At 39.6% G+C, this 22,350-nt stretch overlaps 1 protein-coding gene and 1 long non-coding RNA gene across 5 annotated transcripts in view; one reads left to right on the top strand and one right to left on the bottom strand.

Moving 5' to 3' along the window:
- Positions 1-22,350, bottom strand: part of PDE7B (phosphodiesterase 7B) — a 322,239-nt gene that overhangs the window by 78,985 nt on the left and 220,904 nt on the right. The window lies entirely within an intron of this gene.
- On the top strand, positions 7,209-9,235 carry LOC123836645 (uncharacterized). The gene is made up of 2 exons (XR_010413790.1): positions 7,209-7,515; positions 8,266-9,235. It is a non-coding gene; the product is annotated as an uncharacterized LOC123836645 (long non-coding RNA).

Below are 22,350 nucleotides of genomic sequence, written 5' to 3'. Positions count from 1 at the left end.
TCACCTACCCATTCCCAGCTCAGGGCTCAGGCTCTTTATTTTTTTATTTTTATTTTTTTTTAAGATTTTATTTATTTATTTGCCAGAGACAGACACAGTGAGAGAGGGAACACAAGCAGTGGGAGTGAGAGAGGGAGAAGCAGGCCTCCTGCGGAGCATGGAGCCCCATGTGGGGCTCGATCCCAGGACCCTGGGATCATGACCTGAGCTGAAGGCAGACGCTTAACGACTGAGCCACCCAGGTGCCCCAAGGGCTCAGGCCCTTTAAAGGCGCTCAGTAGAGGCACCTGGATGGCTCAGTCGGTTAAGCATCCAACTCTTGGTTTCAGTTCAGGTCATGATCTCATGGGTTGTGGGATTGGCCCTGAGTGGGCTCCCCACTCAGCGGGGAGTCTGCTTGATGATTCTCTCCCTTTGCCCCTCTCTCCCTTGCCCCCCACCCCCGGAATAAGTAAATAAATCTTTAAAGGCACTCAGTAGACAGCTATTGATTTTAAGGCACTGCCTAAGTTTATGGTCCTTTAAGCTTAGAAATAGCAGGGCTGGTTCTTAAATCTAGGTTACTGAACTTCATGGCAGAGCTCTGTCCTCAACACCATTGGTTACTAACTTTAAGGAGTGTGCACACTTGGTTTAAAAAAAAAAAATCACAGACCGCCACATGATAGAAGGTGAAATTTAGCAGCCACTGAGAAAATACGGCATGTCAAAATGATATAATACATTCAGCACTGCCTAAATGATTTATATTTTAGTTTTAGAAGATAGACATATACTTCAAAACTTCCGCATGGCTGAGACTGTATTTCTTTGGTCTACAAAGCTGGCTAGGCTTTAGGTTTGTTGACCTGTTGTGTCATCCCTGTAGGCTTCTCTGAAGGGTTTTAGGTTCACCAACTGGAAATCACTTGTCCACTTGTATTTTTTTCCCCTCAGTATTAGCAAAGCATTCCTCTTGACTTTGCAGTTCAGACGGTACCATTTTCCCAGAAAATCTGTATAGTATCCATAGAGGTTTTAAAGCCTCTGACAGTCTAAGGCAGAGGATGCCCATTATCTTGTAAGGCTTTAGGTTTAGGGAAACGTCGAGGAGATAACACCACATGGCAGAATGGGTGAAGGGAAGGCAATGCGTGAGTAATTCAGAGACTCCTGTTACTGAGAGGATCAATATTTCACCATCGTGGGTGGTTGTGGGCAAATCAATAACCACTTGGAGGTCCAGTTTTCTAATATTTAAAGTAATTAGCATAATTACGGCAGCTTTGCCTACCTCATAGGGTTGTTGTGAGGAAACTGTAATGTGCATGAAAATAGCGTGATGGGTAACAGTTATTGAATCCTTACACTGGACCAAGCATTTTACACGCCTTATTGAATATCATCTGCCCAAAAACCCAGCGAAGTAGGTGTTATTATGAGACCATTTTGCAGATGAGGAAAGTGAAGCCTGTGGAAATTTAATAATTTGAGCTCACAGAACTAATAAGTGTGGAGCTTGTGCTCAAATTCAAAATTGGCTCTTAAACCCCATGTACTTAACCCCTCTCCTGTATTATCAGGGTAAGAAATTGTACAAATAGTTAAGCATTCACTTTTTATTGCCCAAGGTATGCTCTGATTGCTATTTGCCAATAAACCAAAGATATATTCATCATGATTCCTGGAACCTGAATGCCAGGGGAATCCACCCCCTTGATGAATTCGAGATTCAATCAGATAGATGTTGTTTATTTGAATAGCAGTCCAGCGGAAATGGGCTGAACGAGTAAGACAACCGAATCCTGTTCTGGATCAACAAGGCATCTATTATTTTCAAGTAAGAGATGGAAGGCAATTATTAAAAATATTATTCAGTAGAACTGAAATTACCTAGCAACTAATTTAATCAAGTTCTTAATTAAGTAGAATTTTCATGATGTAACACCGTTTTGGGGAAAAAGAAACAGTGAAGCAAGTTGATAGCAAGGACACCTAAATAAACAAACAGAACAAAGCAAATCAACAGCAACAACAACCACCTACAAAACCCATACCTGAAAGGTTCCTTTTCAATGCTTGTTCTGTCTATAACTACAATTACGGTCTTGGAAGGGGATTACTCATAAACCTAATGATGGTCTTTAGGTGTAGTAAATAATAGTGTTTAAAAAGGATGAAATCCTTTCATCCTTTCACCAATTATGGCACGGTACAGGAAAAGGAAAAATACTAGTAAGACAGGAGGCAGGACAATCCTAAGTGGGCTAACAAAGCATTTTAGAAATTTTTCCACATGAACAGTTAAATACAAACAAGCCAAACATTCTGTATCTTGAACATTCTATTTATTGGAGGCTCTGCTGAGGTGAACTTCATGTCTTAAGTATATATTTCTAATGTAGAAAGTTCTCTCCCTTTCTCCCTGCTTTTATGCGCCCCTTCTGATACTAAATTGCTTCAATATGCTCCAGGGAAGAGAGAGCTACTTCAGGAACACCCATCCCTGGAGAAGCAGAGGCCGCCGGGCTGATGTCCGAGAAACAGAACAAGTGGAGTCCTGCTGGACTGCTTTTTCTGGCCTCTGGTCCCACGCCATCATCTATTTACCTAAGGCCTTATATCCAAGCTAAACAATTATTTTGACTATTCATTAGGCCCTTGTTTGACTTAAGCAACTTTTTCTCTGGCAAGTGAAAGGTGCTATGGAAGCTGGGTCGGAAGTGTTGACAGCTCAGAGTCGTGTCCTCAGCCTGTCCGCATTGTGTTCCAGAATGAAACCAACAGCAGGGGAATGCTTACTTTGAAAGGGCTGCTTCTCTTTTGCCCCTTCAGGCCGAAAACATAGCAGGTCGTCCTCGGGTATTTCAGGCTGCGAACGCGGGCGCAGAGCGGAGCCGAGCGGCCGGGGGAGCCAAGACCCGGAGACGGGCACTCGCCGTCGCAGGGGACGTGGTTCCCGGATGGCCCTCGCGCCCGCTGGGCCTCTCGGGCTGTCTCGGCTTCATTCAAGCTCGCGCTGGGGAGCCGCCGGGCGCTCTGCGGCCGCTTACGTAATTGGCAAACGTGGTGGAGCCTCCGGCAGCGACGGCGACTTACGGCGGCTGCAAGCCGGGCCGCAGCATGAGAACCAGAGTCTGGCCCCCGTTGTGGGGTCAAGGTCACGTCAGGCTGGGGGAAGGGCGCAGGAGAGGAACGGAGCCGCCGAGCCTCCTGTGCTCCCGCTGCATCTGAGACCACGAGGAAGGTGCTGCTAAGGGCTGCGGGAAACACGGGGGCAGAGTCCTGGCAGCGCTGTCGCTCCGAGCAGCGAGGATGAGCTGGTGGTCGCGGCAGAAGGACGCCACCGTGGAGCAGCCCGGATCCGGCGGGAGAGGAGAGGCTCTTGCAAAGGGTATTCCTCTGAGCGTCCTTAGACAGTACTAACGCCCGGCCCTGCTGTAAACTTGCAAAATGGAGGCAGAGAGAACCCAGACCCCCGGATCGCAGCCAGGAGCTTTCATCAGCTGGCGGCTTCGAATACTTTAGATGACCACTCTCAATTAGCAAAGTGAATTATTTCTCCTGAGATGTTTATCTAGCCAAACAAAGAGGAGGAGGGTTGTGCAATTCGATCGCTCTGCAGATTTATGGCACGGTACAGGCAGCCAGTTTGGATAACTCAGGCCGAGATGACTGTTCTGAGTGCTGTGAGCTCGCCTGAGATCCAAGATGGTTGATTAGACCCGACTTCCCATTTGGGGCTTCAATCTTCTGCGTTAGTGTTTTGAGTGAGGCTGCGCCTGTCTGGTCGCCAAGGACTATGTGTTGAACTGGCTGAGTAGGTGGCTTCCTTCTATTGATCCGTTGCACTAATTGTGCATCCCCGGGCCGTCGCTGAGAGGGCTTTGTGTATAGGAAAGAGACAGACCAGGAGTTGGGTGTTCAAAACCACACTTTTGGCAAAGGGAACAAAATACAGCTTCAGTTGCATGTGAAACAAAGTGCTTTCTTTTCTTTTTAGAAACCTTGATCTTTATATCAAAATCAGAGGAAAGAGAAATTTCACCAAGTCAGAGTGCCCAAACAATTGTGTATATACCACCTTGCAATTTTAGCTTAGAATTAACACTTAATGACGAAGGTGCATTTTGGGACCTGAATGTTACAAAGGTGAATATATAAATAACAGTGCCTCTATTTTCTAAAGCAGGTGAGGTAGGTTTCAACTCAGACTAGACATTCTTCAGCTTGATGGTTGTACAGAGGGAAAATGAGAAAAAAAAAAGTTGAGGGAAAAAAAGTAACAATCACCAGGAACACAGGAGTCTAATAAAAAAGGTATTGAACACGAAGCCGCAGAAATGCCTGAAGAGAATTCTAAGAAACCGTAAAAGAACTTAAAAGAACACAAAGAAAGTGTCTTCCTAGAAAGATTTAAGAATGAGGGAAATAATGTGCTGAGTCATTTTAGGGAATATGTTATCTGGGTCTGCCTTAAGTAATGAAAACACGGTGTAAGCTTGCACGTTATTCACTTATTTCTGGGATAATGCTTTTTAATTCTAGAATCTCTTCAAAGCAAAGTTTGTTGTTTTTAAGTAAATGTTATAGTATGGATGTAGATGTAGATAGATCTGTGCCTGCTCACCCCCACGCCCCTTCATGATGCCTGGCACATGGTAGGCATTCAAAAATAGTAGCTATTATTCCTACTTACTTACTGTTCTTCTGGGGTTCCTGCCTGGCCCCTCATCTCCCCCTCCCGTGATAGTTGGTATTATTTAGGAGGATTTCTAAGTCAGGAACTGTTTTAAAGACTGTACATGTATGAGCTTGGCTAGTCCTTATGACAGTCCGCCTGAAGGAGATGTGTGTATCATCCCCCTTGTACCGAGGAATGCAAAGAGCTTGCCTGCAAGTGACTGAGTTGGGATTAGAAGCCAAGTGGCCTTGGGAGCACTTGGTCTCTAACCACTGCTACACGGGGCCACTATCGCCATTCTCTACAGCAGTGACCAGTGCGATCACCCATGACATTATTCATGGTTTCCTTTGATCTCCCAGGCTGTTTCTCCTCTGTCTGCTGGGTAGTTTAGGGTCATAAAAGCAAGTACCAAAGCTATGTCCCGAGGAAAGACAAATGTTTATCCTGGTGCTTTTTCATGGGAGCATTGCAAGCCCAGTATGATAGGAATGCTGTGGTTCATGACATGGGAACCGATGAGTTCCCACTGGTGCAGGTTAGACCACAGGGAGTCTGGACCCCACTTGAGATCTAGGCATCTTGCAGGTCAGTAGAACTTTTGAGTAAGTGAGTCAGCAAAGGGGCCAATTCTAAGGAAGTCTCTGATAAAACCCTAGATTAATTCAGTTCATTTCAACAAATGCTCATTCACAACATTATACAAAGTGTTAGAAAGTAGGTGTGGAAAAGGGAAATACAAAGGTCCATAGGATGTCATCTTGGCACTCAGGTAGTTAATCATTTAGAAGAGAGTCACAGAAATGAGCAAATATGGTATATGCTAGAAGAAGTCTAATGTTTAATGGTACTGGAATATTTGGGTTTGGATCCCTCTTTCAGAAGCATTGTAGGCTTTGTGATTTTGTATGGATAAGTAACTTAAAAATTTCTGTGCATCGAATGGCTCCCTAGTAATCCTATAAAATGTTTCAGTTGGTAAAATTGAAAGGTAATTATTTAATGTTCAATTTTTAAATTAAATATCATTTTTAAATTAAAAAAATTTAATTTCAGTATAGTTAACACACAGCTTTATATTAGTTTCATGTGTACAATATAGTGATTCAACAATTTTATACATTACTCAGTTCTCATTATGATGAATGTACTTAAATATAATTTTTACATTGAAAGGCCCTTCACATTTTAGAACTATGGTTGAAAGAGTGATTTAGACTCTTATACCAGGTCTTCAGTAAGCACGTTTCTTACAGACAAGAGACTTAAATGAATAGCGCTAGTTTCAGAAACCACTTGTTATAGGAAGGGATGTTCTTTGTATCTGATGAGTGTGATAGATTTCTGGAAAAAAAAATATATATGTCTACACACACAGCAGGAGAGGTGGGGAGGAGAAAGAGAGGCAGAGGACAAAGAGGAGAGAGAGGAGGCTACAGAGAACCTGGACATAAGGAGGAATTGAACCCTGGGGCTGAGGGAGAGGAAGGTGTCAAAGATAGTTCCTAGATTTCTGCTTTGCATCACTGGATGATTGGTTGTGCCAATTACAGAAAAAAGGAAATTCTCAAAGAGGCATTATTTTATGTTCTTCATTTGAGAAATGATATACATGGTATTTATGACACATGGTAGTTTTGGCAGATAATACAATAGTGAAGAACCTTGGGAATAGTCTTGGTCTCATGGAGTTTAGTCTACTAAACTCCATGAGTTTAGTATCAAAGAACAATAATGTGTAACTTTGGAGAGTGGAACAAAAGAGGCATATATTGTGTTAAACTTATAATGGACTTCACCTTGCCAGGGAGGTTGTTTTGAGCTTCCCTGAGGAGGTGACATTCAATCTGAAATCTGTTGAAAGAATGCGAGTTAATTTCAGGTAAACATATATCCCAATTTTCCCTGGAAAAGCTTAGTTTCCGCCTTTGGTTTTGCCTGGTCTAATTAGTAATAGTGCCCCTTTCATACTCAAAAGTATTCTGGTTGAATCTTACATGATCACCCTGAGTGCAGCAATCCAGGCAGGTGGAAATGCATTTCTGAAGGTCTTATGGCAGGAGGATGACGTATCTGAGGTACCCTAACAAGACCAAGTGCATCACAGCAAAAAGACCAAAGTGTGTGATGGGATGTGATGGGGTACGGTGTAAAATGAGGTTGGATAGGTGTCAGGACTTTGTAGGACAAAGGAGGCTGAGGAGTTTGACTTTATTCCAAGAGAATTAGGAAGCTATGGATGAGTTTAAGGGGACGATGATGTTATCAGATTTGCATATTGAAAAAAACAACTGTGGGTACAGTATGCAGAATGGATTGGGAAGGGCAAGAATGGCAAGTTAGAGATCATTGTAATAGTCTAGGTGAGAAAAGATGGTAGCTTGGAGTAGAGAGGTGAACAGATTTTAGAGATATTTAGTAGGTAGAATTGACACATGGTGAGGAATAGCATATAAGGGCCGAGGGAGAGGGAAATAGCAAGGATAATTCCTAGATTTCAGGCTTGCATAACTGGATGACTATGCTTATCACAGAAAAAGGAAATTCCAGAAGGACCAGATTTGGGAGGAGAAGTTCATGTGCTCAACTTTGGTCACACCGAGTGTAAGTGTTCCTGAGATTTCAAAGCAAAAATGTCAAGTAGGCAGCTAGACACGTGGGTCTGACACCAAGAGGGAATGTCTGGAATGGAGATATAAATTTGTAAGTCAGATAAAACTATGGGCAGGTATGAAGTTGCCCAGGAAGGGAAGTGAGAAGTGAATAGAACCTCTCACCCAGCCTTGAGCAACTATAACATTTAATGTCTTGTTAGAAGAGGAGTCTCTGAGGGAGAAGGGGAAGCCATGGAGGTAAGAGGAAATCGAGAAGCTTGTTGTGTCATGGAAGATAGTAATTCGAGATGGAGGGAGTGGTTTTCAGATAAATCTTGCTGAAAGGGTAAGTGAAATGATGATTGGCAAAAGTCCATTGAATTTAGTCAAGTGAGTATATTGAGAAATAGAAGCCAATTAGTTTGGATATCACACGGAGTTGGGAAATTGTGAAGGTTTTTTTTTTTTTTTTTATTAAGGAGCAGATATTTAGATGGATCTTAAATGATAAGCAAAATTTGGAAAAGTAGCATGTTATATTGTTGGCTTGCAATTCATCCAACTATGATCATTGAAATCAAGGGATGGGATTTTTAGGGAAAAAATCATGATGATCTTAAGAACAATAATGATCACTAAGAATGATCTTAATAACAAAGCATAATTTGAAAATTGCACAAAGGACAAAACAGTCCAAGTCATGAAAATGCCTGTAAATTTTTGCAAAATACGTTGATACCCTGTCTAATCACTTCCTATACTTAAATATACTTCAAGAAAAAAGTTTAATGAAAATCACTGCCAAGAAAAGCATTTGTTGGGAATAAAACGATGGGCCTATCAATTGAGAATGAATAAATATAATTAATAAGATAAAATACTGGCCAAGTCCCAATATTGCTGAATAATTTCTTGTTTTTTTGAACATTGAATAATTTGAGAGAAGTGTTTTAATCAATTGTTTGTTTTCATGTGCTTCTGAACTTCCTGAATCTGGCCGGGAACAAGGACAAACCTGCCAAAATACTGCAAGAAAAGATGTTGCTGATCACAGGGAGGAAATACTCAAAGTCCCATGAGATAGTGTGTTCTTAAGAGACTTCCACACCAAGTCTGCTGACCTCAGAAGGACCATCGGGCCACCACAATCCCTGCTGAAGTCTGCTCAGGGCTAGGAGGTATTTGGGAGTTCTTCATTCACTTTGTTTCAACATAGCACTCAGGATTCTTTTAATCTTCAAATATTGTTCATTTTTTTGTTTTGTTTTTCAGAAGCAAAACAGATGACAAAAATGGACTTAGTAGGAAATGATTGATTTGATTATATTATATCCATGTTATAGGTATTATTTTGCTATTAAAGCTAGTAGCTTTTATCTCGATAGTAATAGCTAACATTTATCAAGGATTTAGTATGTGCTAGGTAATGTTTGAAGTACTTCTCATGAACTAACTAATCCTTTTAAATAATTCCCTTAGATAAATATTGTTATCAATCTCATACCTGAGGGGTAGAGGCGTTAAATTACTTTTCCATGATGACCTGGCCCAATGAGTGTGAAGGCAGATTTGAAACCAGGGTGACTGGCTCCAAAGCAAGTGCTCTTAACTAATATGGTTCCATCCCTGTTCAAATACATCTTGATCTGAAGTGGAAGCTATGGTATATTGTTAAGGTACGATGGGTATTATATAGTATTTGAAAACTGTATTACAAAGTAAAGAAATCAATAATGTGAGAAGCTATTTACTACCTGTATGACCTTGGTAAGTCTTAACCATTCTAGGCTTTATGAGGTCTTTTGCGTTTCATTAAGTAAAGATAATAATATCTGCCCTGTATACCTAATCAAATGAAATCACATGGATAAAAGTACTCTGTCAATTACTATGTAACGATCTTCTATTATTAAGAATATTATTGTTAATGTTACTATATAAATATTAAACATACATAAAAGACATTATATAAATTCTATATTGTATTATGCTTTTATTGTTTAAGTAGTAGTAGTATTGATATTGTTATATAAATCTGGATCAGTGTTAGTGTATATCCAAAGTGAGGAACATTATTTTTTGATATGTAATTGAACACGTGTATTAAGAGTACTATAGTCAAATGCTCTTAGAAAGCATAGAGTTTTAACAAATTAAACTTTTAAAAAATTGCAGTGTTATAGGGGCACTTGGGTGGCTCATTTGGTGAAGGGTCTGACTTTGGCTCAGGTCATGATTTCAGGGTGCTAGGATCAAGCTCCATGTTGGGCTTTCTGCTCAGTGGGGAGTCTGCTTCTCCCTCTCTCTCTCTCTCAAATAAATTTTAAAAAATCTTAAAAAAAATTGCAGTGTTATGGACTAAATTGTGCCTCCCTCTCATGCATATGTTGAAGCCCTAACCCTCAGTACCTTAGAATGTGACTCTGTTTGGAGATAGGGCATTTAAAGCACTGATCAAGTTAAGAAGAGGGTGTTAGAATGGGAACTAATCTAATCTGATGAGTACAGAGGAAAGACCATGTGAGAAGCAGCAAGAAGGTGGCCATCTCTCCAAACCAAGGAGAGAGGCCTCAGAAGAAACCAAACATGCTGACGCTTTGATCTTGGACTTCTAACCTTCAGAACTGTGAGAAAACAAATTTCTGCTTTTTAAGATGCCTAGTTTATAGTATTTTGTAATGACAAGGTCAAGAGGCTGCTTCTACTGGCAAAGAAAACTCATCAGAATTTAGGGGTTCTGTGTCCCCAGCTTCATCAGGACCTTCCCATATGTCCCCATTCCAATTTCCAGGATCCCATTCCTTCCCAATCAAGGCCCTCACTTTAATAGTAGACACCCTGCAATGTTGGGAGTTCAAACTGTAATTCAGCCACTAGCATGATGAGATTCTGGGCTTGGTTTTCAGGAATCTCAGCTCCACAGCTATAGGAAATAAGTCTCTTTCAGAGCAGACATAGAAGCTTGCAGGTCATTATGTGGTTTCTTGAGCTGGATATTTTAATCCCTCAGCTCATCTTTTTCTTTCCCCACTTTTTCCAGCAACATTAGGAGCAACCAGCCAATCTCATTATACTTGTTAGTTTGACAAAAATGCTCAAAGGAATCTCATATATGGTTATCCAGAAACCTGTCTCTTCTAAGTATTTGATCAGGGATATCCAAGGTTTTTTCATATCTCTATTGCCACATCACAACATGCATTATCAGTGCTTTATTTATTACTGGGAAGAGGTTGATAAGCATCTTTAAATCTAATCAAATTAGAGATCTAATTCCAGAAAACCGAGAACCAATTCAGAAAACTCCTTAAGATTCTGTTCCTCTGGAACCAGTCTTGGTACCTAAATCTGTATTAGTCAGGATTCTGTTTCTCTGGAGAATCCTGACTAATGCAAGATTTTTCAGATCCTTCAATACATTGATGTTTACTGTGAATATCCAAGAAGGTGAGATTACACAGCATTTCCCAAACACATTTATCCACAAAACATGTTTTTCAAGTGTCTTCTAAGATGACTGTTTTGAGGAAAATAATTGGCTATATATCATTCTACATGGAGCTTGTGTGTGTGTGTGTGTGTGTGTGTGTGTGTATTACTTAGGTAAAAATCTTAGCACCGTGAGGAACTTAGAAGTCCTCTGACTCCCTTTATAAGTACCATCACCTCTTTAATTCTTGTCCATACAACTAAATCTACACCTCTGGTTCTAATTTCTTTTTTAGGCTACAAATCAGCTGGATAATTATTCATTTATTCCTCAAAAATGTTTCTGAGGAATATTACTCAACCTTAAAAAAAAAAGATGAGATCTTACCATTTGCAACAACGTGGATGGACGTAGAGAGTATTATGCTAAGTGAAATAAGTCAGACTGAGAAAGGAAAATACCATATGATTTCACTTATATGTGGAATCTAGAAGACAAAACAAATGAATAAACAAACAAAAAGCAGAATCAGACTTATAAAACAGAGAACAAACTGATAGTTGCCAGGAGAGAGGGGTGTGGGGGGATGGGCAAAATAGTGAAGGGGAGTGGGAGATAAAGGCTTCTAGTTATGGAATGAACAAGTCATGAGAATAAAAGGTACGGTACAGGGAATATAGTCAATTGTTCTGAAATAGTGTTGTATGGTGACAGATGGTAGCTACACTTGTAGTGAGCACAGCATAAGGTATAGAGATGTTGAATCACTAGGTCATACACCTGAAACTAATTTAACATTATGTGTCAACTATACTCAAAAAATTTTAATTTAATTTAATTTAAAATTCTGTTCAAGATCCTGGGAATATAGTAGTGAACAAAACAGACAAGGCACAACTGCTCTCATAGGGCTTAAGATTCTACTGGGGAGAGACAGACAACAGACAAAATCAACAAATAAATTGCCTATAGAGATGTGATATAGGTGCTGTGGGGTAAAATAAAACAGGGAAGGGAAGGGCTGAGGGAGTGCTGCTTGGTCTGGGTGGGTGCGTGTGGGTTGCAGTTTAAATAGAGGAGGGTCTTGGGAAAATTGGACAGGCACATGCAGAAGAATGAAACTGGGCCATTTCCTTACACTACACACAAAAATAGACTCAAAATGGATGAAAGACCTACATGTGTGACAGGAATCCATCAAAATCCTAGAGGAGAACACAGGCAGCAACCTCTGTGATCTTGGCTGCAGCAACTTCTTGCTAGACACCTCTCCAAAGGCAAGGGAAGCAAGGGCAAAAATGGACTATTGGGACTTCATCAAGATAAAAAGCTTTTGCACAACAAAGGAAACAGTCAATAAAACCAAAAGACAACCAACAGAATGGGAGAAGATATTTGCAAATGACATATCAGATAAAGGGCTAGTATCCAAAATCTATAAAGAACTTATCAAACTCAACACCCAAAGAACAAATAATCCAATCAAGAAATGGTCAGAAGACATGAACAGACATTTCTTCAAAGAAGACATACAAATGGTCAACAGACACATGAAAAAGTGCTCAACATTGCTCAGCATCAGGGAAATGCAAATCAAAACCATAGTGAGATACCACCTCACACCAGTCAGAATGTCTAAAATTAACAAGTCAGGAAACGACAGATGTTGGCGAGGATGCGGAGAAAGGGGAACCCTCCCACACTGTTGGTGGGAATGCAAGCTGGTGCAGCCACTCTGGAAAACAATATGGAGGTTCCTCAAAAGGTTGAAAATAGAGCTACCCTATGACCCAGCAATTGCACTACTGGGTATTTACCCCAAAGGTACAAACATAGTGATTCAAAGGGGCACCTGCACCCCAATGTTTATAGCAGCAATGTCCACGATAGCCAAACTATGGAAAGAGCCCAGATGTCCATCGGTAGATGAATGGATAAAGATGTGGTATATATATATACAATGGACTACCACTCAGACATCAAAAAAAAAAAAAAAATCTTGCCATTTGCAATGATGTGGATAGAACTAGAGGGTATTACGCTAACCGAAATAAGTTGATCAGAGAAACACAATTATCATCTGATCTCACTCATATGTGGAATTTAAGAAACAAAACAGAAGATCATTGGGGAAGAGAGGAAAAAATAGAACAAGACGAAATCAGAGAGGGAGACATACCATAAGAGACTCTTAATCATAGGAAACAAAGTAAGGGTTGCTGGGGGGGGGAGGAGAGTGGAGGGATGGGATAACTGGGAGATGGACATTAAGGAGGGCATGTGATGTAATGAGCACTGGATGTTATATAAGACTGATGAATCACTGACCTCTACCTCTGAAATCAATAATACATTATACATTAATTAAAAAATATATATCAGAGTGAAAAAAATAAATTTGAGGATAATAAACAGAAAAAAATAAATAGAGGAGGGCCTAAGAAGACTGCTCTGAGGTGACTTGAAACAAAGGCTTGAATAGAATTGCGAGGAACCATGAGGCCTTCTGGGAGGAGCACTTCAGGCTCATGGAACAGCAAGCACAAGATCACAAGGAACATGCATGGCATGTTCTAGAAACAGCCAGGAGGCTGGCATCCTGGAGCAGAGGGAGTGAATGGAGAGCAGGAAGAGATAAAGGCGGAGAGATGACAAGCCAGGAGAAGCTGGGCTGTAGGGGATGATAGACAGTTTAGGAACTCAGAGAGAAACAGGGAGACACAGAGGGCTTTGAATGACAGAGCGATAGGATTTAATGCTTTTAAAGGATCGCAATCGCTGCTCTGGGGGAGAGATTTATACATTTAACAGATCCCAGAATGAATGTGCTATCTTTTTCTATAACCCAGGTCCTGCCTTGTGTCCTAGTCATGGCAACTTTTTGTCTCCCCTGTCCCCATGGGTGGTTTTAACTCAGCAGGGGGATAGGTGCTCTCTTAGGGCATGAGTGTGCAGGGCCTCTCTATACAAGAGTGCTAAACCACAATAAATATTCTCCTGGCTTTACAGAAAATGGAACATGGCACATGGCCACGTGGCTATTTCATTCACACAAGTTGTCTATCAATTTTATAAGCATATAAGATACAAATACATACATTTTAGGGAGACGTATAATTTACAGTATTTTATTTTATCGGTAAAATTAATGGAACTGATCCTTGCAGGCTACACACTTGGAAGAAAGACCTTGCCACATATTTACTTGGAGTAAGGACTATTCAGGAAGCAGATAAAATATAAAAATCAAGAAATATTGGCTACTGTAGAAACAGTCCCAGAAAGCCACACTTGTGTGACTGGAACTTACTAACTCGTGCCAGGGATTGAACTTTCTGCTGATCTGCCCAATGAGAACGCGGCTCTGCTCTGGGCATATTCCCCCCGTGACGGTTACATGGCCCTCATAACTTGGAGACCAAAGTGAAGTGGTGGTACTTCATAAACAGAGATCATTTGATGTTTTTTCTTTTAACTGAATAAAATTCAGACAACGTTTGCCTTTTCCTAGTTTTCCAACACTCTTTTCATTCTCCATAATTTCACAAAGATTATTGACAGGAGTTTAGCAAATATACCTGTAAATAGGTGGGATTATAATTCACTAGACTCAGAAACTTGAAATTTTGCAAAATGGCTGTCATTTTTGTTTGTTTGCTTTTTACTTTCTTGGGCTTCCATTTCAACCCTCCACACTGACCCCTTTTAAAAACAGAGCTGTACCTTTTTTAGTTTGAATTAATTCTTTTTGACAAGAAGAAATTTTTAAAAAGTGCCCTGAGCTTTTACTACTTTCTCTTTACTACTGTACTCTTACAAGACTTCTGCTCTTAATGTCTTGCCATGTCCTAGGCCATGGACTGGTCCTTTTTCATTTTTGTTCTTTAAAAAGCATTTTTATAAATCCTTTCAAAATCCTCTTTCTTACTGCTTTGTGTCACACATTTATGTTGCTTTTGGTTAGATAAAACTTTCTCTGTCTTTTATGCATGTTACTAATACTTTTCAAATATTAGAATTCGGGGCACCTGGCTGGCTCAGTTGGTGGAGTGTGAGGCTCTTGATCTCGGGGTTGTGAGTAAGCACCCCATGTTGGGTGTAGACATTGCTTAAAAATAAAAAAAATCTTAAAAAAAGATTAAATATTTGAATTCATCAGAGAATTTTCTGTGCACCTTCATTGGATTCTTTAGGCAAACCTCTCTACTCTTGCTTAGTGAAGATATTTTGTGATCTCAATATAAAATGATTTCTATGTTTCTTATCTATAAATGCCAAAGTTTGAGAGTTTGTCTTGGCCATTATTAGGAAAACGGTGTCTGAATTAACGGAATGGTTACACATTAAAATAAATTTGTCTTTTAGAGTTTTCTGTCCTTATCAAGTCATATATCTGATTTTGATTGACATATATATCTCACTTTTTGAAATTAACATCTAAAAATGCTCAGCATTCCATTTTCTGTGACTTGCACTCCACCATTTTCCTCTTATGATAATTAAACCAAGAGAAGTAGTTCTTCATGTCCAAACCCAATTACATGATTTTAATCTATTTGAATATGAGAACTAGAATTGAAAAACTGATATGAGGAATTCTTAATCTCAGGAAACAAACTGAGGGTTGCTGGAGTGGTGGGGGGTGGAAGGGATGGGGTGGCTGGGTGATAGACATTGGGGAGGGTATGGGCTATGGTGAGCGCTGTGAATTGTGTAAGACTGTTGAATCACTGACCTGTACCCCTGAAACAAATAATACATTATATGTTAAAAAAAAAAAGAAGATAGTAGGAAGGGAGAAATGAAGGGGGGCGGAAACTGATCCAAATGTGTTGAAATATTTTTTTTTTTTTTTGGAGATGATAAATAAATAAATAAATAAACAAACAAACAAAGTTCATTCTCAATCAGGTTCTATTGATTGAGTACCTATTGTGAACCTACTGTGCTCATGTATTATTATAGGAGATGACTATGACTAGAGCAATATAATATAATGACAGTGACTTTTTTATGCTGCCAGATGATACCAGGGGGACAATTTCTTTTAGTACCAATTGTTTAGTTTTCCATATCTGATATTTTATTGTTTATGGCTTTACTCTTACAAGTATAATTGTAACTGATGGATGGATTTTTGCACAGTATAGAATTTTTTTATAATGAGTACAAACTTGCTACTTTGTATTGCTTGTTATTTCAGCCACCCAAGATTCTACTACCTGTATTTCTCCAGGACTTCCCTGCTCTTTCAGTCCATAAAACACAGAAAATAACATTAGATTCCCACTGGGTTATTTAACCCAGTGTATCTGGTTGTGCTAGTCCAGAGTCTTTCAGACTAGACTGTGGTTTCCCCAAACTTGCCTGGCCACCCTGAGGCTGAGGGGGAACAAAATCTTGGAACATTAGAAACCTACTCAAAGCACATTGGTTGGGAAACTCCAATCTATACAGTATACAGTCTATACTATGTATATTCCATCTATACTCCAATCTAAGACAACACTACCTGGAAAGAACCCTCAAGCATTGCTCATCATATGTTTGATAGATTAGAATACACACTTCTTGAGGTCAGCATACTTCATAGAATTTAGAGAATCTTACCACTCATTATCAGGAGTTGGGTAGTGGGGGTATAGGTCATGGAAACTTAAAGTAGAAGAAGGGGACCATCATTTAAAGCAAATGCTGTTATTTCTCTGGACTGACATGGGAGTGACCAGGAAAAACAAAAGTTCTTGCTCACCTTTAGCCTTCTCATCATATGATTCAATAGAACATTTTCTCTTTCTCTCTTTTTTTCCATTATAGTTTCAGACTGGTCAGGATTTTCCCTCTTTACCCCAGGATGTGAGGGAAAAGGACTAACCATGGTTTTATAACCATCTAAGGGCAGCTGTTCTCAATCAGCTATTCTGATTTAATTGATCCGGAGTGAGTCTGGGCATAGGTGTTTTTACAAAGATTCCCAGAGACTTCAATAGGGAGACATTGTTGAAAACCACTGGTGAATATCCCACTCTGTAACTGAACACACATGTAAAAGGATATATTGCAAAGCACAGTTGTTTAGCAAAATAGAGATGAGACATGAGGCAAAAGCAAATCTTACAGAAAGCAAATATTTAAAATATGCATCATCTTTGGGTATTTTCTAAATTATGTCTTGTTGACATTTGGGCACTCCAGTTGGAGAAATGTATTATCACTGCTCTGGTGAGTTAGGAGAGACTTTGTGGAACAAATTTACTTGCAGAACATCTTGAAAAGAAAAAGGTAGTGAAAACACAGCGTATGCATTCATAGATTGGCAAAAAGAAGGGTCAGAGCAGCAAATGGAGAAATAGTGGTGGAGTGGGTTGTTTGGTGAGAGAGAAGTTGGGGTGGCTGGGCTGGAGGATTGGGAGATAAAGACTCTTGGCCCTGCAATGAGAAGCTTGACTGTTGAACAAAAATTAGAGCACTCCATGTATGGCCTGGTTCAGACTCAGAAGGGTAACCGGCACATTTTTTCTTGAATTGGGCAATCAGAGCTGAGGAAGGACTTTGTCAACAACAATCTCTATTCACACTCAAAGCAAAAGTATAACAAAAATAATACAATGGATTACCTTTGAAAATATTTACTGACAAGATTAAAAGCACAATAAGATATAGTATGTTTCAGCTACTTCCCATGTCCTCTACACCATGGGCCATGGCATGGTTTGAGGACTCCAAGGAGGCAGGGGGCCAACAGGGCTGACTGGCTGTTGGCCCACCGAGTTCGAGGACTGAGCCCAGGAACACCTCTTGCCGTGGTTGCGGGGCCAAAAAAAAAAAAAAAAAAAAAAGATATAGGTATGTTTCATATTGTTTAGTATATGGAAGTTGCAATTCAAGTTTTGAAGAAAAATACCGGTAATGATATAAAACCTGACTTTTATATAGCATCTGTGAAGCCATATTATAGCCCTACAATCTCTTCAACTAGAAACACAAATTCTCCAAATTCCTAAATGAGGAAGTTTAGGTTTGTAATATGCCTTTAGTAATAACTCACCACCAATTTTATTGAGGATTTATTTCTGGGTCTTTTCTAAAATTTTCAGCATCGCTTTTTTCTCTATACATGATCAGCCTTTCTCATAGCTATGTAAAGGGACCCATGCTACCCTGCCAATGGAAGGATGTTATCCTCGATGGTATTGCTATGGTACAAAAAGAACAGTTATTTCTGGGTCATTCAGGGCTAATGGTAATATAGGACTGTTTGAGTTAGTTTAAAAGTTTCATTTGGTGTCTTAGACTATCTCAGAGGGCCAACAATCACTAGCAATCACTGTGTATATCACCAAGACAGACACATTGGAAAGACAGATGGTTCCAGGGGAATTATATGCCTCTGGTTGAGCAGAATATTTGTAGCTCCTACCAAATAGCGAAAAGTGCCTTCTGAACACCAGAGATAAAAATAAGAAGGAGAGAAAAGACACACACAAAGAAGTAAATGCTTAGAATTTAAGTCCCCAAGGGTAACTGTTCTGCCTCAATATGACAAATATTATGTCATAAATGTAAAATATGCATAAATATTTTGTTATTTTATTTTATCCAAGTGTACTTTTTTCCCCACTTGGGAATATGCCCTATATAAAGATGCATAAAATGTTCACTTTGGCAAACTCATTTCCATTCATTTCTTGTTTTTTGGTATTCGGAAAATCTACAACAGTGTCAATATAACATTCTGATTATGTTTTTCAACTTCCCCATTCATTTACTTGGCTTTAAACAAAAATAATATTCAAAAGATGGCCCCAAAGAAAACATGCTAGCTACCAGGGTCATCAAGTGAACAATTGCATCTTTCTCTGAGAAGGGGGCTGGGGAAATGGACCAAATTGCAGGAGGTAGAAGCACATGTTTGTAGTCTTCTCTTTTCTCCATATTTAATAGCATGGAACCATTTATTTATTGACTGCTTGAAATAAATTCAAATAGAAGAACTTTGTGAATGCTGTAGTCTCTGGTAAGACCTACCTAGTGCCAATCTTTTTTGTTATTTATGAGAGGGCCTCAGAGAGTTTGAAAGCCTACTTTCTTTCTTTCTTTCTTTCTTTCTTTCTTTCTTTCTTTCTTTCTTTCTTTCTTTCTTTCTTTCTTCTTTCCTTTTCTTTCTTTCTCTTTCTTTCTTTCTTTCTTTCTTTCTTTCTTTCTTTCTTTCTTTCTTTCTTTCTTTCTTTCTTTCTTTTTCTTTCTTTCCTTCTTGCTTTTTAATCCAAGAGTTTGTGATATTGCGAGCTAAAGCCCTTTTGTCTGGAAAAAGAGGCTGGACAATAATCACAAGCTCACGGTTCTCCTAAGACTGAATTGGGACCCCATGAAGCCTTGCATTTAAGTGGGCTTCAGGTGTGGTAGAAAATGAGGCACCTATGTTTTCTGAAGAGTTTTACCTGTGTCTCACTGTTTCTAGGTGAGCAAGAATATTTCAGCACTCCTGCTGTTTTGTTCCCTGTAAGTAGCTGGTAAAGGACTGCAGGCTGGGGATGGGGAGGACTGAAGAAGATGACCCTGCACCTATGAGTACTTATTGCTCCTTCCATTTACTTAGCTTTTCTTTTTCCATATTTCTGATGATCTCAGAGTTTTAAAATAATGGCTTTATTGAGATATAATTTACATACCATATAATTCACCAATTTAAAGTGTATAATTCCATGATTTTTAATATATTCACAGATTTGTGCAACTCTCACTATAAGTCAACTTTAGAACATTTTCATCACTTCAAAAGAAAAACCCTATACCTATTAGTTCTCGCCTTCCTAGGCCCCCATCCTACCCTCCTTGGGCGGGAGCTGCTAGTTTACTTTCTGTGTCTTAGATTTCCCTAGTCTGGACATTTCATATAAATGCAATCATACAATCTATGGTCTTTTGTCCACTTGTCTTTTAATCCATTTTGCCTTATGATATTTATGGTTGTGACATCTTGCATCATGCTTTGAAAACTTTTAATGGGCTCCTACCCTTTCTCCTCACATAGCTTATGCTCTTCTTGAGTCAGAGACTCCCAGCAGAGTATGATATATGCAACATACCCTCAACTAGTATTTGTGAATTTTGAACCATTTCTCTTGTTTTCTCTCTTAATGCCAAGGGAAGCTGTCTGTAGTATCTCTCTAAAGAAGGTTACACTGCTCTGCTCCCACGTTATGGAGTAGTCTCTTCTCTCTCCCATCTGACATAACGTGTTCAACACATGGTAGTACATGTACAGCACATCTCCTGCCCTGAGTCTTATTACACCCATCTCCATCTGTCCTATCTCTCTTCTGTCCAATTTTCAGAAATGCTGTGTAGTAGCCTACCTGCTTGGTTTGAGAGTAACATTGAACTTTAGGTCTCCCGAGCACTGGTGTATTGGCAATGGGATGGATCGCCCCACAGAAATCCCACTAATTGTCCACTCTTCTTTGTGTGATTTACAGAAAAGACTTTCTCCCACCAGGATTGACTTTTTGAAACTATAGAAAATCAAATCGTTCGCTAATTTATTTACTTTAATTTCTGGGAGAGTTCTAAGAGCAAAAGATTTAGCAGTTTCAATGGTGGGCAGTAACTGTTTGCTACATATCTATATTGCATTATAACCTCTAAACTAACACATGAGAACAAACTGCTCTCAAACCAGAAATACATATATGTATATATCTTCAAAGTATGGATATATATATATATGAAGGATTTTTTTTTTTTTTTTGCTTTTGGAGAAGACTGCTGTTCAATAGGAAATTTTGCATGCCTCACACATATTGAAAAGTAGGGACGTGAAGTTATTGTTTTCTGATTGCTTGTCTAAGTTAATGCTTCAGATCTCAAAAAAACTGTTTACATACAGCCAAAGTGAAAATTAACTAATTAGGTTTCATTTTTATGGAATTGACTTAAATTCCAAGTCAGAATAAATTTGGGGGGGAAACCTGTCTTGTTCTTCATACTTTGTGGTAAACAAACTTAGAGGGAAAGGTTTTTTTCTCTTTCTGCTTAGAGGTAAAAAAGGGGTGGCTGGGTGATAGACATTGGGGAGGGTATGTGCTATGGTGAGTGCTGTGAATTTTGTAAGACTGTTGAATCACAGACCTGTACCTCTGAAACAAATAATACATTATACGTTAAAAAAAAAAAAAAAAAGAAGAAGATAGCAGGAAAGGAAAAATGAAGGGGGGGAAATCGGAGGGGAAGACGAACCATGAGAGACTATGGACTCTGAGAAATAAACTGAGGGTTCTAGAGGGGAGGGGGGTGGGGGGATGGGTTAGCCTGGGGATGGGTATTAAAGAGGACACGTACTGCATGGAGCACTGGGTGTTATACACAAACAGTGAATCATGGAACACTACATCAAAAACTAGTGATGTAATGTATGGTGATTAACTAACATAAAAAAAAAAGTTTCTTAGGGAAATTTTGAAGTACTGGTTTTTGTTAGCCCAAATTTCTGGTTAGTGAGCTGGGGAAAATGGACTGATCCATATGGAATGGTAGATTAGTCACCCTCTGAAATTCATTTGCATTTGTTTATGCCTGTACCATTGATTAACATAAGATGCCCAGCCAGGCTATCATCAACATTTAAATCATAAAATTGTTAAGATGATGGAAGATGGAAGAGAAAGATGTTTCTGTCCTCAGTATGCTTTCTTTCTACTTCCAACCTATGACGGGAGAATGGGTGGTTAAAGAGAGAAAAGTACATAAGTCACCGCAGATGTAATTTTGACACAGAGAAACAACAAAGCCCTTTTCTAGTTGGCATGCAAAGGTGCTCTTTCCCCCAGAATCTGGCCGAGGCTTCCTGAAGTTGGGTGGTGATTGGCACATTCCTGTGCCAATGGGAATAACAGCTAGCTTCTCAATATTCCTCTGAAGCAGCTGCTCCGTCCTTGGCGCTGGTTTGCACGCAGCTTCAGTTGCTGACGTTCTCCAACTCTTGCCGAGTGTCTCCCATAACAGTACTTCCCTTTTGTATGCTTTTTATTCTAAGCAAAATACCTGCATCTTTAATTCTTGGTCAAAGGAGATGCAACAAAAATTCACTTTAGGATGAAATGCGCTCTTAGTCAACGTGGTGTCAATATTTTTGTAAATTATCATGGATGTGTTGGTCGGGAAAAGAGACCCTGGATTCCCGAATCTACCAATATTACAATATGTCCCTTTTGGAAAAGCTTCAAGACAGGATCAAAGTGGAATAAAAGAAGGGGAGTGAGCAAAGGAGAAAAGCAGATAGCATATGGGAATATTTAAAAGTCATATTTAAAAAAAAGAACTAGAGGGGCGCCTGAGTGGCTCAGTCAGTTAGGTGTCTGCCTTCGGCTCAGGTCATGATCCCAGGAACCTGGGATTGAGTCCCGCATTGGGCTCCCTGCTCGGCAGCAAGCAGTCTGCTTCTCCCTCTGACCCTCCCCCCTCTCGTGCTTTCTCTTTCTCACTCTCTCTCTCAAATAAATAAATAAAATCTTAAAAAAAATAAATAGAAAAAGAACTAGAGTGCGAAAGTGTGAGTAGCCTCATAGTACACGTGGAAAAGAATACACCTGTAGGAGTAGATGCAAAAGAAAGGTACAGAATATTCAGAATGGTGCAGAGAACGAGAATATTCCCCACGCACA

The sequence above is a fragment of the Mirounga angustirostris genome, unplaced genomic scaffold (assembly GCF_029215605.1).
Source record: "Mirounga angustirostris isolate CCGP_5_RB_7025 unplaced genomic scaffold, mMirAng1.0.hap1 SCAF_8, whole genome shotgun sequence".
Classification (NCBI taxonomy): Eukaryota; Metazoa; Chordata; class Mammalia; order Carnivora; family Phocidae; genus Mirounga; species Mirounga angustirostris.
The sequence above is the reverse complement of the archived record's forward strand: the minus strand, read 5'-3'. Positions and strand labels throughout refer to the sequence as shown.